Source organism: Dasypus novemcinctus, chromosome 25 (genome assembly GCF_030445035.2).
Source record: "Dasypus novemcinctus isolate mDasNov1 chromosome 25, mDasNov1.1.hap2, whole genome shotgun sequence".
In the NCBI taxonomy this organism is placed as follows: Eukaryota; Metazoa; Chordata; class Mammalia; order Cingulata; family Dasypodidae; genus Dasypus; species Dasypus novemcinctus.
The window spans coordinates 32,026,321-32,044,301 of NC_080697.1; positions in this window are offsets into that span (position 1 = coordinate 32,026,321).

Sequence of the window (17,981 nt, forward strand, 5' to 3'; positions counted from 1 at the left end):
CTTTGACAGATAAAATGAAAAGGAAGAGTTCTGTATTGAAAGAAGAGCAAAAGCAAACTCAGCCAGCTGAACATAGTACAAATCCGGTTTGTCTGTGTCTTCAGGAAATATTCCTGTGCTATTCAGATCAGAATTACAGTTCTGATCCAAACTTAATATTGAATTATGCTGCCTTTTATGAAAAAAGTTTGGCATATAACTACATCTGGTTTTATTATATAAATATATATAAATCTTACATATGTAACATATATATGTAGTCATTATAGTAACAACCACATTATAGGGTTCAGAAAAAGAATACACTACACCAACGCCTTCGCTGTTTTAATTTTTATATTCAGTTTTTAAATTGGAAATCTTAGCATCACTATCAGTAATACAAGAATAAATTAAAATGGACTTCTGATTTTAAAATGTGATATTTTATAAACCAACCATTGAGTAGAGGAACATAGGTTCTGGGTGACCACATTTGGCTAATGAGCACAATGCTCACCTCCCATCCTGTGCTGACTTTCCAATCAATTCCCATATTTCAGCATTTCCCCTCATTCCTGCCCCTGCCCACACCTTTATCATGAAGGAGGCTCTGCTTGTGCTGGTAGAAATAGAATAGGCTGAACGACTGGAATACTGAGTTCAAATCACTATACCACCACTCCTTCGCAAACATTGTTGAACAAATATCTGAGCCTTAATTTCCTCTTTTGTGAATTGGGGACAATATACTTACTTTGTAGGGTTGCATGAACACCAAGCAGTATCATATATACCAGGGTGCTTTGCAAGCTGTAAAACACTAAAGAGATGTGAATTGCTAATATTAATGAACTAATTCATTCTGGGGTATAAATTACCAATAATGACTTCATACTCTGCTCCTCCAAAGACCATCACTGTGGGGGAACAATGTGGTGTGGCAGTTAAGAGCAGAGGCTTAGAGAAATGCAGACCTGGTCTAGATTCTATATCTGCTACTAACATAAGAGGAAGGACCTTATGATCTTAGGCAAACTATTTAGTTTTTCAAGTTTTGTTTTGTTTCTCTGTGAATATATATAAGAGAAATTCACAGAATTGTTGTAAAAACTAAATTAAATACTACAGTTAAAGAAGATAAATAAGATAATTTCTATAAATTACATAAAATATAAGTTGTCTGCTATTATTTGTATTATTATTTTAAAAGGGGCCTGAGAACCAAAAGATGACCTTTCCAAGCATGGAATGGTAGAAAAGATATCTGAGGAGGAGTCAGGTAGATGTTTCACCAAGTGGGATTAGGTACCACCTGCATCAGATCACCTGGGATGCCTGTTTAGATTGCACATTCCTGAACACATTCAGTTGGAGGTGACCAAGAACCAAGAAGAACAGCATAGGTCCTTGCAACCTCACTGTTCTCCAGTTCTCTCACTCTCCTCTCACCTCTGCCCTCCCCCATCCACAAATGCTACTGTGGCTTCCAAGCTCATTGTCAAACCCTCTTGCCAAGCTCCTGCTGCTTTAGAGTTAGAATGGTTTTTTAGCGATTCAAATCACAAACAGTTGTGAGAAAAAGATCACGAACTGGTTTAACTTAGATTCATTACAACTCCAGAAGCCAAAGGAAGCTCTTCCACCCTTGTCTTTATCTTTTTTAAATCTTTTTCCTTGCCTTTCTTTAAGTTATAGATTTACATTTACATTTGTTAAAATGTCACATCAATACTTTTGCTGAAGTTTCCTCAGCCATCTTGGTAAATGAAACATATCCTCTAGGAGAGTCCCTGGAAGGGCTAATGGGTGCAGCATTCCCTAAATTCTTGTGTTTTGAAAACTGCTTTTCTATAGACTTGATATTGAAGGAAACCTTGTCTGGATATCAAACACTTGATATATATTTTTACTGAATTTTTAAAAGGCTACTTCATTGTTCCCTTGCTTTGTAAACTGTTTTTGAAAGGTCTGATACCCATTTTGCCTTTGAAAGATTGTTTTTAAATTTTAATTTTTCAAGAAGCTTTAGATTACATAAGGGTTACATCAAAATATAGGGGATTAGGACAGCAAGATGGTGGCAGAGTAAGGCCTCCTAGAGTCGGCTCCTGCTACAGGGAAGTTAGCAAACACCCAGAGCTATCTGGACCTAGCTGAAGCACCTGTCTGGGGGCTCCAGGAGGCCAAAAGAGAATCCTGTAACATACTTTAAGGAGTGGAAGGAGATGCCCATCTGCAGCAAAGACTCGTAACTAGAGCGCTCCACACCCCAGAGGCCAGTGCCCATCCTCCACTGGAGGCACAAGCTGCCTCAGGACCTGTTCTACAGCTGGAATTGAAAGCTCTGCTTCCCCAAAACTGGAAAGGAAGAGACAGTGGGCAACCAATTTCAGCTATGGTGAGGAAATTCAGTGGGCTACAGTATAATCCTGAGAACAGCTAATGTTTGAGCCTGTCCAGGTTATAAAGAGGCTGGGAGCTGCCATCTTTTGTTTTCTTCTTTATTTTCTTTTAAATGTTACATTCAAAGAATATGAGGTCCCCATATACCCTCCACTCCACCCAATCCACCCCTCCCACATCGGCAATCTCTTCCATTTTTGCAGTACATCCACTGCACCTGGCAAATACATTCTGGAGCACTGCTGCACCACATGGACAGTAGGGCCACATTGTAGTCCACACTCTCCCCAAGTCCACCCAGTGGGCCATGACAGGGCACACAACATCCAGCGTCCATCCCTGCAGCACCACCTAGGACAACTCCAAATCCTGAAAATGCCCCCACACCATATCTCTTCTTTCCTCTCCTGACCATCAGCAGCCAGCGTGGCCACCCTCACCACATCACTACTACAATTTCTTCCCTTATGAATCACAATAGTTTCCCAGCAGAACGCCAGTAAGTCCATTCTAATCCATACTTTATTCCTCCATCCTGTGAACCCTGGGATGGTTATGTCCAGTCCCCCTCTACATCAGGAGGGGCTTTAGATTCCACATGGATGATGGATGCAATTCTCCTGCTTGAAGCTGTAGGCACTTCTGGCTCCCTGGTGTGGTGGTTGACCCTCTTCACCTCCCTGTCAGCTGGCCAGGGTAAGTCCAACAAACCAGAGGGTAGGAGCCTCAAGTCTGCTGAGGCCCAGGGCCTGGCTGTCACATGGACAGTTCAGAGATTCAGGTCTCCTGAGTATACACCAACCCAAATGCCAACCACAGGTCTGGTAGAAGTAACAGAAGAGGCATGTGTAGAAAAGTCATATCTGAGACCAACTCCATCATACTCGGGAACACAAATACCAAAGTAGGGCCAACTGACATGGCCCTGAACTCCAGAGCCATCTGCCATGACCATAGAATCTGTGGGTCTCTGCAGCCCTCAGGAGAACCAGCAACTGGGATTCCATCTACCTTGGCTGTCTCTGGTACCCTCCTGAGGCGTGCATAAGCATCATGCCTCTGATGACCTCTTGACTCTTTTTTGGAGACTCATAGCCATATAAACTCACTTGGATAAAAGAGGGAAATGGAAAGAAGCTGCCATCTTAACTGTGCCTTGCGGTCACCCCTCGGGCTGAAGTGTGGTTTGCTGGCCTGGCGGGGGAGCAGCCGCGGCAGGCCAAGCCACTGCCCCCATAATAGGGTGGCTGGTCGGACTCATCGCCACCCCTGAAGGAAGCTCGGCATGGGCGCAGAGTGCCCTTGGGTCTCCCCTTCTCGGCAGCCATGCTTTCGCGGCCGCCCCTCCTCCCGGATGGCGCCACACGATGCCTGTGGGGCGGCACCCTTCTTCTTCTTTCTCCCTGCACAGGCGCAGGGTGGAAAATTCCAGTCTGCCCTTTTCCCCTCCCCCCGACAGCAGTAACAGCCAGGCGTGGGTGGGAAACTCAAGTCTGCCCTCTACCCCAGCAACAGCAGCCACCAATCCCTAAACCCTGCCCCTTCCCCCAGCAACAGCGACAGCCAATCCCTAATCACCGCCCCTCCCCCGTCCAGTACCGCCCACTGACCTTTCTCTGGCAACCAATCAGAACAGGGCGTGGCTTCAACCAATCAGCCTTCCCCAGCCCCTATAAAACTGTTGCCTCTCCCTCAATAAAGTTGGACTTGCGTGTTTACCTTGTCTCTGCAGTAGTTCTTCTGCCGTGCGCCCTCCAGTCCTGAGAGCCCCCGACAAGGGCCTGGCCTCCCTTGTCCCCAGTTCATTGTCTGCTTCTCCGGGCGACCCCCTCGTTGCCGGCTTTGCCGGGCGACCCCGTCAGCCAAACCGCGCAACCCCTGTGAGACCGACCCCTCATCTGCTGCCGGACCGACCCCTCGTCCCAAGTGGGACCGACCCCTCGTCCCAAGCAGGACTGACCCCTCGTCCAAAGCTGGACCGACCCTCGTCCGCAGCCAGACCCCATCTCTACCGACCGAGCAAACCGTCACAGTGCCTGGCATGAGGAGAAGCGGGGTGGACTGAAAATCCCAGTGCTAGTGGGGACCGACATCTTCCCATCCAGATCATATTGCAGGTCTAGCCTAGGCCCCAGTTCCACCTCCAGCAGGGAGGAAGATGCAGGGACCTGCACCAGACTCTCTGGGAAATTACTGGCTAAGCCACAGAGGCTGGTGATTGTCCTACTCTGGCAGCAAGAGCTACCCCAGGAGCTGTTCTGTGATGGGAACTGGAAGCTCCATTTCCCAGAAACAGAGGAGGAGGAGATGGTTGGCTGCCAATTTTGGCTATGGATTGGGAGGCTTGGCTGGCTAAGAGATAACCCTGAGAATGGCTGGGATGAGAACTAGCCCAAGTCAGAAAGAGGCCAGTAGCTGTCATTCTGACTCCATCCCCAGCCTGAGGGGAATCCAGGCTGACAGCGTCTATCATGCAGATCAGCCTGCAGCCCTAGCCTAGTCTTCAGACCTACCTCTGGTGGGAAGGAGGCTGAGGAGCTCTGCTCCAGCCTATACAGATAACTGCAGAGAACTTTGGCTGACATTAACTGAAAATCAGAAGTCTACTAGGGCAAAGGCAGTCATCTTGGACCTGCACTGCATAGATTGCTGCCCACACCTGCAGCTCCATCCCTGCCCCAGGCAGGGGAGAAAGGGATGTGAAGTTTCATCAGTCTCTCTGGGCAACTACAGTCTAGGCCTGCACATGGATTATTCCACATAGCTGTGACTTTGTCCTTACCTCTGGCAAAGGAGAAAGTTGGAAGAAGCATCATTGGTCCCTGGTGCAATGAGGGCAGCTTGAGTCTCCACAGCTTACAGCAACAACTACATGCTTGGCTCCTATTGCACAACCAGCAAGGGAGAAACAATAGGAAGCCCTTGACTAAAGAGAAAAACTGCACCCAGAATAAACACTCTAGTAAGCCAGATGCAAAGACACCAACAAAAAGTTACAATCCACACCAAGAAATTGGAAGCTATGGCCCAGTTAAAGGAACAAAATAAGCCTCCAGATGACATAAAGGAGTTGAGACAACTAATTATAGATGTTCAAACAAATTTCCTGAATAAATTCAATGAGATGGCTAAAGAGATTAAGGATATTAAGAAGATATTGGATGAGCACAAAGAAATTTGAAAGCATATATAGAAAAATAGCAGATCTTATGGGAGTGAAAGGTGCAATCAATGACATTTTAAAAACTTTGGAATCATATAATAGCAGATTTGAGGAGACAGAAGAAAGAATTGGTGAGCTTGAAGAAATGGCCTCTGAAAGTGAACTTACAAAAGAAGAGATGAAGAAAAGAAGGGAAAAAATTGAACAAGGTCTCAGGGAACTAAATGACAGCAAAAGGCATGCAAGCATATGTGCCATGGGTGTCCCAGAAGGAGAAGAGAAGGGAAAAGGGGCAGAAAGAATATTTGAAGAAATAATGTTAGAAAATTTCCCAACCCTTTTGAAGGACATAGATATCCCTGTCTGAGAAGCACAATGTACTCCCATCCAAAAAAATCCAAGTAGACCAACTTCAAGACACATACTCATCAGAATGTCAAAGGTCAAAGACAAAGAGAGAATTCTGAGAGCAGCAAGAGAAAAGCAATGCATAACATATAAGGGATAACCAATAAGATTAAGTGCTGATTTCTCACCAGAAACCATAGAGGCAAGAAAATGGTAGTCTGATATATTTAAGATACTATAAGAGAAAACCTTCCAGCCAAGAATCTTACATCCAGTGATATTGTCTTCAAAAATGAGGGTGAAATGAGAATATTCACAGATAAACAGAAACTAAGAGAATTTCTAAGCAAGAGACAAGAATTTCAGGAAATGCTAAAGGGTGTGCTAGAGCATGAAAGAAAAGACAGGAGAGAGAGGCCTGGAAGAGAGTCTAGAAATGAAGACTATATCAATAAAAGTAAGTAAAAGTGTCAAAAGAGTGATGAAAATAAAATATGACAGATAAAACTCAAATAGGAATAAACTTAACTGTTGATGTAAAGCACTTGTATTCAGAAAACTGCAATTCAATGTTAAAACAAATCAAAAAAGCCCTAAATAACTGGAAGAACATTCCATGCTCATGGATTGGAAGACTAAATATCATTAAGATGTCAGTTCTACTCAAATTCTCCCATTACCAACTTCTTTTATTAGTGTGGTACATTTGTTAAAATTGATGAATAAATATTGAGGCATGGCTATTAACCATGATCTATAGTTTACATTAGCGTTTGCACTTTACACTGCACAACTTTATAGGCTTTGACAAAATGTATAATGGTCTGTATCCACCACTGCAATGTCATGCAGGAAAATTCCAGTGTCCCAAAATGCCCCATGTTACACCTATTCTTCCCTCTCCCTCCCCTCAGAACCTCTGGGGCCATTGCCTTTATATCAATGATACAAGTTCTTTCATTGCTAGAATAATAATGTCTACTTCATTCCATAGTTGCATTTCCACTTTGTTTGTCCATTCCTCAAAATTGAGGATTTTGGGATGGTGATGCCCACTCTGCTTCCAATTGAGGGGGGCCTTAAAGCCCATGGGACAGATGGATGAAACTGTCTTGCTTGCAGTTGTGAATACTCCTTTTTTTTTTTCAGGATGAGCATTGCCCATCATCATCATTTTGTTAGCTGTCTTGGGCAAGTCCAATGAACTAGAGAGTAGGTGTTGCAATTCTGCAGAGACTCAGGGCTCAATGAATATATGAACAGACTTAAGATTTAAGTCTCTGGGACATATTTTTAATAAGCATAATGTTAATTATAGATTCAAATAAAAGGGGCAGAAAAGCCATATGTAGGGAAATTATAAATGAGTCTTGACTCTGTTACATTGGGGAGCATATATTCCAAAGTAAGGCCCACTGACAGCGTACCAAATTCCTGAAGTTGTCTGCCTTGCCTATAGTGTCTAGATATCCCTAGAACCCTCAGGAGCCCTGCTGTCTTTTTTTATTATTATTATTTTATTTTTAAAAAGATACTTAGATTACATAATGTTACATTAAAAAATGCAGGGGATTCCCATATGCCACACTCCCTACCCATTCCACATTTTTGAAAATTAACATTTTCCTTCATTAGGTTCTACAACTGAAGAACACATATTGGAACATTGCCACTAAGTGTGGATTATGGTTTACATGAAAGTTTAAATTCTATCCCACATATTTTTGTAGTTATTACAAGCTATATAATGGCCTGTAGCCCTGCTGTTTCAGGCACTGTTTATTTTTTAACTGTGGCAATCAATGAGATCCTGCTGAGACATGCATAAGGTTAACCTCTGGAATGACCTCCCAACTTAGTTTAAAAACTCTTAGCCATAAAAACTCATTTGTCTCTGGACTGACAATGTGATAGCCAGATCCTGAGCCTCAACAGACTCCAGCACCTACAATCTGATTTATTGGACTTACCACACTCAGCTAAGATGGAGTTGAAGAAGGACAACCACCACACCATGGAGCCTAGAGTGATTACAACTGAAAATGGGAGGATTGCATCCAGCATCCAGGTGGAATCTGACCCTCCTCTTGACATAGAGGTGCAATGGACACAACCAATCCAATGTCCACATAGAAGAGGTGGCATTGGATTGGGAAAAGTGGACATAATGGACAAAGGGTATGGGGAAAGGCAGGAAGAGATGAGAGGTGGAGGCGTCTTTGGGACATGGAGCTGCCCTGGATGGTGCTTCAGAGGTAATCACCGGACATTGTAAATCCTCACAGGGCCCACTTGATGGAATAGAGGAGAGTATGGGCCATGATGTGAACCAATGTATATGAGGTGCAGAGGTGCCCAAAGATGTACTTACCAAATCCAATGGATGTGTCATGATGATGGGAACGAGTGTTGTTGGGGGGGGGGAAAGGGGGGGTGGGGGGGTGGGGTTGAATGGGACCTCACATATATATTTTTAATGTAATATTATTACAAAGTCAATAAAAAATTAAAAAATTAAAAAAAAAAACTCATTTGTACTTAATATTTCCCCCTTTTGGTCAAGATCTTTTAAATGCATTGCTAATTGGTGCATGGTAATAATTCCTCAGTGTCATGGAGCCTTATCCCCAGGAGTCATGCCCCTTGCTGGGGGGGGGGGGGAAGGAGGGTGGTGCATTTATATGCCAAGTTTGGTTTAGAGATAGGCCACATTTGAGCAACAAGGGGACTGGAAGATATTTGATATTTGATCTTTCAGCTGGCCTTAATGATATTTTCTTTATATTTGAATCTAACCATCTTATTAGCTAAGTTTTGGAGTTGATGGTTTTGGGTTAATATTCCTTGGTATCCAGGGGGCCCATTCAATATGTAGGTTTTGGAAAAGTTTCCTGGATAATAATTTTAAATATTAGTTTTCCTTCAAGAATTACAATAAGACAACTTTATTATTCCTTCTTTGATTATCTTCCATTTTCACTACCTGCTCTTTGATCTTTTTGACTGCTTTCTTTAACTCATTTTCATTCTTTTGGTTGTTTCCCTCCCTGCCCTTCTTCAATGTCTTTTTGAAATGTTCATTTGAGTCTACTATTCCTAGGTATCTTGTAATTTATTATTCATATCTGAGATAATTTTGTCCTTTTCTCCCATTTTTTCCTGAATTCAGTTTCTATATTTTCTCCTGGATTCTTTTATGCTTTTTACATTTATTTTCTTATTTTTTGAATTTCTCAATCAAAGTGATTTTTAACATTCTTTAATGCATATTCAGTGTGTTTAATTCCATTTGAAGTATTGCCTAAGAATTTTCTCCTACTCTGTAACTATTTTCTGAGAAATATTTCTCAGTTAAAATGCTTTTGACAAAATTCAACATCCATTACTGATAAAACATAAAATAAAAATTGGGAAATATGTTGTGGGAAACTGACTTACCTGTTTCTTATTGTAAATGTTATACCTGTTCTATTGTAGATGTTGCAGTTGTTCCTATTATTGCAAATGATGTTGAAGTTCAGATAGCAAACAGCTGCTTGGTAGTTTCCCAATAAATGCAATGGGAAAACTAGAGTTGAGGCTCTTAGTTCCAGAAGCTGTGAGTCCCCTTGTTGTAGAATTTGAGAGAGGTTCAATTATTTGCGTATAGAGAGGCCAGGACTCAGGAATGATTTTGAGAAGGAAAAATGGTTTATTGATGGCTGGCCGGACTCGGGAGCTTTCTGTTTGAATCCACAGCCCTGAACAAGATTTTCAAATTTCTTTTATACGGAGAGGAAAGGCCAAATGGTCCCTTTGTTTCAGTTCTCAATAGGCTTGAATTAGTATATATATCTTCCACATCTTAGGTAAGCTTTTAGCATGGACTCCAGACATTCTAGGTAAGCTTTTAGCATATTTGGTTTGCATTTCCCCTAAATACTTAAAGTTTATAGATCTTGCATTGTTAAACTGTTTCCTGGGACTGGAGTCGTTGCCATTGTCACCAAGGGCAGGTCTGCAGCCTCTTACCATTCCACACCCACAAGTCAAACAGCTTAGGTTATCTCTGAAGAGACAAAGAGCCTCCCACCCAGAGCCCACATCATTTCCCCCCTTTGCCAAAGTTTAACTTGCTAAGCTTTGGCATAATTATTGTTGGAGCTATGAGGTGGATGGCTGTTCATTGTTTTGACTGATTATTTATCAGTCTTTAGTGCAGCATCCAGGACTGCTTTTAGAAGTTTAGAACTTTTCATTCTGGACAGCAGAATCTTGGGGCAAGGGCCTCCTGCAGTTATCCTGCTGCCACCGGCACTCACGTGGATTTCCAGTCAGGTTCCAGATCCATCTATTACTTTTATTTTACCCTTAAAGAGTTTACACCTTTAACTTAAAAGGGGTGCTGAAGGGAGCTGATCTCTTTTCTGTAACTGCTTCCTGCTGGCCATGGGCTGTAGTCATTGCCTAACAAGGTGTAAACTTCTTATTTTAACTGGAGGAAGATGGATCTGGCATTCTGTATGAAGTTGGATGAAGTTTTTATATGGTTAATAAGATGTTCACTCTGAAAGAAACAAACTTAATTAAAAATTTGGAATACCCGTTTTTAAAAGAGGACATTGGATTACAGAGGTAGACAAGGTTAGGTGCCTATAAAGATGGCATTCCTTCTTAAAAGCTGGTGGGAACAGCATATATATTCTTTTTTAAGTTATTTATCTTTAGAGAGAAATTACAACAGACACTTAGCTTTGTCTGAAGACACATTCCAAGCTGTACAATGATTGCCACTCATTTGCTCCATCAGATGCTCCTGGTGAACTGGCACTCCTTGGGCAACTGGCTTCATTCAGGATTAGAACACTAAGTTGGAAATTCTCTTAGTTTTCAGCTGTGGGAATGATCAGAACTACAGAATAAAGGTTTTTTACACCTTGGCTTTAATTGTACAATTTCTAGCAATTTTGACTTGTTCAATAGGTGACTCACCATCAGCAAGCAAGCCTCACCTTTGCTACACAGTAGAGTACAGCAGAATATAGTTAAGTTGACTGAGCCTGGCTGAGACTGCCACCTTATTCTGTAGACATGTTTACTAACTGTTTAGAAAATGAATTTACTAGGAATTTAACATGGCTAATATACTTCTGCACTTGATCTAAAAAAGAAAAGATAACGTTATAATTATTAGGCATATATTTAGTACAGAATAAAAGTACAGCACTTAATAGTAACTAATGTGTTACTTAATGCATAAGGATTCAGAGTTGCAATTATTAGTTTTAAGTTTCAGGTTTGTAATACTTTACATATTATCTCTCCATGAGAGCAGGCCATAATGCCAATTGTGTTTAAGTTTTACTTACAGTATCCTGGTATCATGGCTCCACTTAGCATGTTCTTCATGCAGTGAGCAAGTGGCAGCATTGTTGATCCTACAGAGATTTTCCAGTATTTTACTAGCCTGGTGCATAGTGCTCTCTGGCACTATGGAACAGTGCCAGTCTGGAGGCGATGTCCCTTGTACCCTTGGCTGTACTGAGTCATCATTGGCTGCTGCAGGAGCTTGAAACGTAGTTTCCATCAACTTTAGGAGCAGAACTGGAGGCTGAGATAGCAAATATTTTAATTGAGGGGTCAGTGACTAGCCTAACCAATAACTCACATGGAGAGGCAAAATGCAATGTATGCAAGGCCTGGTTTGAATGCACAAGATTTTGATAATGTTAAAGTTTATTCCTTGTTTTTATATATATATATTTTAAACAATTTAATGCAACACATCATATATCAAATGACTGTTTACTTCCACAATTTTACCATGAAGAAAACAGTAGGTACTTTAGTAATAGAGGAGGGAAAAAAAATATTTTTCATTGTTAAAATGAAAACGGAATATTTCCAATAAAATCAAGATAACTTTTTATTATCATTTACTTAAATATGTACCTTGCGGTGGCCTTCAGACAGGTTTTATTATCACGAAGTTATTTTTTTGCAACCAATACCAATCTAAGTTTTAGTTAACAATGACTTTTAGAACTAGAACTATTTAAACGTTTTTAGTTTGGAAGATGTTTTACAAACTCTTCATAATTGACTATAACCACATTGACTAGCCACCTCATGTTTAAGTAAATTTATTAAATTACAATGACCAACCAAAGATATTTACGCTATTTAAGAGAGCATATCTACAATTTTTTCTTTTAGCCTAATTTCACCAATGTGAACTTATAATTTTATTACTCTAAAGATTTTATACACATAATGTTAATTTAGTTTATAAATTAATATGGGAGATTACACTCAAATTAAATAAAATTGAAACCATTATAGTTTATGCAAGGAATGTTCTCTTTTTCCCTTACAGGAAGCTAAAACCTTCTTTTCTTTGTTTAAGTTATGAAAATGAATAATTTAAAAGCATACTGACTACCAGGTTTTAAAACACATTACACAATTACTTAATTTGTTTAATCATAATCCAGGAAAGATCTCTCCATAGATTGGATACTTCAGAAGTTACAGCTTATCTGAGAATATCTAACTTTCCTGCACAAAAGTTTGTGATTTAACTGCTTCCTCTATTACATTCTAACCATTTTAGTTTTTACCTGTTCCCCTTTGTTAAATAAGGAATAGAATTTAGTGCTGAAATGGCACCGACCTAGCTCCTTCTTGGGCAACCTTTCACTGCCCATAGGATTGGCCTAAGCTGGTCTCCTCCACTGCTGTCCAACCTGGGAGTGGGAGACTGAGGCAGCAGGCCACCAGGTTACACCAATCAACATTTTTTTTATGTGAAAACTAACCTAATCTTTGTTGTTGTTTTTTTTCACATTTTATGGCTGACAAAAGGTTTAAACTGGGAAATTATGGGGCAAACTGATTCTTAATTCCCTAGCCTAGTAAATAGGTTTAACCTGCCACACCTAGTCTTGCCTTAAAGCTCTTGCAAAGAGGAGACCCTTTCCCAATTGTTTCTATAATCAGATTTCTATATGACTTTATCATCCTGCTTAGTTTAATTTGGGCCTTAAGAATATTTACATATATAACTGCTTATTTAATTTTTAACAATTCGAATAGAGCTCTTTTAAGAATTTTCATTTGTTAATTTGATATTATTATCCTGATGTATGAAGACATATACTGAGCAAATGGGCAGACAAAGAGTTAGACACAGAAACACAACTCATTGATATTACTTATAACTTGCATTATTTTATATACTGTTTAGCTTAATTTGGGGTCCAGAAATATATATTACTTATATAACTGCATATTTAACCTCAACAATTTGAGCAAATAGGCAGACATGAATAGTTTGACACAAAAACATACCTTTAGTTACTTTAAACTTATAATTTTTACAAAGCAAGTGTGACTGCAAAACATTTCAAAGACTCCTGAAACTTTTCTTAATTTGCACTATGACTGTGCAGTTTTACACTATGACCATGCAGTTTTACACAAGAATTTTCTTTCTTAATTAATGGATTGTAACTAAAATGTTCTCAATGCTTTAGCACGATTTTGTTTTAGAACTTTATATTTTACTTTGAAATTAGCAGAATTTTGGGTAAACAACAAGATTAATTTTATATATATTTACTGAGGCTATTTGAAGCCTCAGGGAGACAGACTGGTTTCTTTCATGAATTACTACTCTTAGGCACGAACACTGATGGTCAGGGCAGGAGACTTCTCCCCCTCCACCCCACTCTTTGATTCTGGAGATAATAAAACTCCAGTGGTCATTTAACCTTATTCCATCAGGCAGCAATTTATTTAGTTTACACTTGAATTCATGAGAGAAAGGGCTACTAATACCAGGACAGGAGACAGTCATGTCCCAGCTCTTCTCTGGCCTGTAGGGGCAGAAGCTATTATGAAATAACCAAAGGCAAAGGCAAGGGGTGAGGTTAGGCTTGAAGTAACCATAAACAAAGGAAAGGTTAGTGTAGAATTTACACTTAAATAATAGTTTCAGGCTAAATTCACTCAGCTATAATTTCAGTTATTATCTTTTCACTGTTTTATAATATAAATGCATTTATAAATGATTTTAACTCTCAGTTACAGTTTTTATTAGTTTTTTTAAAAACCTGTTAATTTTATAACACCTTTAAACACCTTTCATTCGACTTATAACATATTAAATGAACTTAACCATTACTTTAATTTTTCTTTTAAGGTAAAAGAATAAATCTCTTGCAGTTAGTTTGAAATAAAGAGCTACTTTTCAGGGTTTGATTTCTAGAACATAATGTGTTTTTTTTTTTTAAAAGAGTTAAGACCCTTTCTTCTTCAAACACTGAGGAAATGATAAGGTTAAAGCACAAGAAGCTATTTTGATAAAAGATTATCTTTGTATATTGATTTTACTCCATTTTAATCATAAAAATTTTCCTTCCGCAAACCTTCTACACTTTCAGTATTCATTCAGGTTTTGTCCCACACTATACTCTTTCCAATAATCAATCATTTTATCTTAGGACAAAATCATCTTCTGTTTCCTTAACAATAAAAACACATTCCATATATCCCATATACTAAGTTACCAGGCAAACTTCTTAAAACCTATAATTGCCATTAATACTAAACAAGCTTGTTAAAATAATGAACTTTTCTTCATTTTAAATACTTAGTAGCATGTAATACCAGAAAGTTTTTTGGAAGCAAGTTGGCAGGGGAGGCTGGCTGCTGAGGAAACGGTTTCTTGTTATAAAATTACCTTTTATCATTATTATCAATTCAGTTTTTGTTTAATAATGACTTTCTGCAATTAGCCATTTAAATAACTTAATTTAAACAATGCTTTGTTAAACTTTTGTAATTATTTATATCTTTAAGACAAATTTTACCTTCACAGAACACATTCTCTTACTTAAAGTTACTACAATACCTTCTAAGAACCCGGGCAGAATGCAAACGTATTTTGGCTTTGACACCCTATGGAGGGAACTTTACTGCATTTATTCTGATTCTGCTTTTCACCCCCTTCACTTCCCCCCTTCCAGGCAGTCAGGTGCACAACAATCAAACAGAAATGCGGCTTATGAATAGAAGTGTGGACTCACTGGAAAGGGGCAAGCCACTCCCCCCTTTCCAGCTTTCAGCTAAAATGAGCAGACAGAACCTACTCAGATTCGGCAACTCTCCCAGGGACCCAGCCACCCTGACTGGGGCAGCCCCAACAAACTGGGGTGCATGGCATGGACACAGATGGCCTCCAAGCCCCAGCAAAGGGACAGACCAGAGACAAGACAGCAGAGCATGCACAAACATCTAGACTCCACAAACATCCAAACTCCTCACAGTTTTGCCCCATAATCATTTCACCCCCTTGCCAATGGCAAGGGAGGGCTCCAGCTCCACTGAATTCTACTTTACATAACCACACAACTCCAACACTAGTATTGAGCTGACACAGACAGAAGCAAAAAGGTCACTAATCTGAACCACAAGTTCTATGTATATTTTTTCAGCACTCCTGCCCCCACAGCCATCACAAACCTTAGAACACTTAACATTTGGTATAAAGCAAATTCATTCACAATTTAGCACCATAACAAAAGATTTCAGCTAGACTTTTTCCACTGTTTAACTTTACACCCAGACCAAGCTCCACTAGAAAAGCTGATCCATTTTTCTGTAACCAAGTTTTTTTTTTTTCAATCTAGACCAATTTCCAGGATGTTAGGACTCAAACCTATAAACAACCCTTCCTATTAAAATCAAGCCTCCACTCCTTTAGTGGATATAAGACTAGTACCAGATTCTAACATGCAGTTAGACAAACCCAAAACACCAGGGCTTTTCCCAGTTTTTCTCCAGGACATTAGGACTTGAGCCTATAAACAGCCCTTCCTATTAAAATCAAGACTCCACTCCTTCAGTGGATGTGAGACCAGTACCAGCTTTTAACATGCAGTTAGACAAACCTAAAACACCAGGGCTTTTCCCCGGTTTTTCTCCTTTTCCCAGGCCTAGAGAGAACGGCTTCCCCCCAATTTTCTGGGGCTACTAAGGTTCTCTCGGGAGGTGATCAGCCTCCCCTTCCTAGCAATTAAAGCTAGGGCTTTCCAGACTGTGCTCACCCAGGGAGTCTTATCTTCTTCCATGTTCGGAGTTCTTTTTTGTTCCCAGAATCTTTCTCTTCAGACCTTCCATTGCCCTCAATTTTTGTCGGGAAGATTCTGGTGGAGCCCATATCTTTTCTGGATTAAATTTAATCCAGGGGCGCCAAGATTTGGGGTTCACCCAAGACCTCCTGGCTTCCTCAGGGATTTGGAAGGGCAGCAAATATGCTACCATCTCTGGCCTTCATTTGCTGTCCCATCTGGGTCACCAAAAATGTTGTAGAATTTGAGAGAGGTTCAATTATTTGCATATAGAGAGGACAGGACTCAGGAATGATTTTGAGAAGGAAAAATGATTTATTGATGGCTGGCCAGACTCGGGAGCTTTCTGTTTGAATCCCCAGCCCTGAACAAGATTTTCAAATTTCTTTTATATGGAGAGGAAAGGCCAAATGGTCCCTTTGTTTCAGTTCTCAATAAGTTTGAATTAACATATATATCTTCCACATCTTAGGTAAGCTTTTAGCATGGACTCCAGACATTCTAGATAAGCTTTTAGCATATTTTGTTTGCATTTCCCCTAAATACTTAAAGTTTATAGACCTTGCATTGTTAAACTGTTTCCTGGGACTGGAGTCATTGCCATTGTCACCAAGGGCAGGTCTGCAGCCTCTTACCATTCCACACCCACAAGTCAAACAGCTTAGGTTATCTCTGAAGAGATAAAGAGCCTCCCACCCATAGCCCACATCACCCTGGTCCCAGGCTTGTCTCCCCTCTTGTGTCTCTACCTTTATTTCTGCATTGCCATCCCTTCAAGCCAACCTGTTGTGAGCCAAATGCAACAAGTGACACCCAATGTGGGACTCAAGGGGAAGAAGAATCACTTCGAGGGAAACTAAAGGTGTTCTTATGATGCAGATCCCTGAGTGGTATGGAAGGCCTTACAAGTCCTCAGTGAGTAAGGACACTCTCTGGTATTTTAGCAGGGTTACAATGGGAAATGGAGACAGTTCAACAAAATATCTCCATCTCCTAAAAGAGATCCTTAAAGCAAGAGGAGCCAAGGCCAGTGAGCCTCATATTTTAGAACTCTCACAGATTATAGAAACCACTAAAAGAGCTCCTTAAAGCAGGAGGAGCCAAGGCCAGTGAGCCTCGTATTTTAGAACTCTTATAGATTATAGAAACCACAATGACTATTGTTAAATATATTTTAGAACCCTTACAAACAGAAGATGAGGAAGAGAAAAATGAAAATAGAGAATGTGAGGAAGTTTCTCCTACTGAATTTTTTGATGATATTAAATCTGAAGTTGTTTTGCCTTCAGCTCCTTCATTAACTGACTTTAGAAAGTCATTTTCCTTCCCACCAACACCTCCTCACTCCTATACCCAGAGATGCTCAGCCAAAGTTGTCAGTTTTACAAGAGGGCATTTTACAGGCTAGAAGGGAGGATGACTTGGAGGCACTTCAAATGACCTTTCCAGTTACCATACCAGAAAGAATAACTCCTGGAGTTGATCCTCAAAACCTGAATGGAGTTTATGAGTTCACTCATGAACCCTTCCCATTTAAATTTTTGAAAGAGTTTAAAGCAGCAATGCAACAATATGATCCAAATTCTCCTTTTACCTATGGTGCAGTGCAAAGTCTTACTGAAGGCTCTAGGCTGATTCTGGCTGACTGGTCTGCATTGGCAGGCATCACCCTAGGGTCTGGAGAGTTTTTACAATTCAAAACCTGGTGGACAGATCATGCAGAGACTCAGGCTGCTCATAATAGAGCCCATAATATCCCCATTTCCTTGGATCAGTTAGTGGGGGGTGGTGAATTGGGCAGGAGTAGATCAGCATTTAACAATGGATGATCAAGTCATCGCACAGGTTCGTCGCTGTTGCTTAAGAGCATGGGGAAAAAATTGCAGCTAAAGGCCAGCCTCTGGTGTCATTTCAAAAATTATTACAAGGACCTAAAAACCTTACCCTGACTTTATTGCTCAGTTACAAAAGGC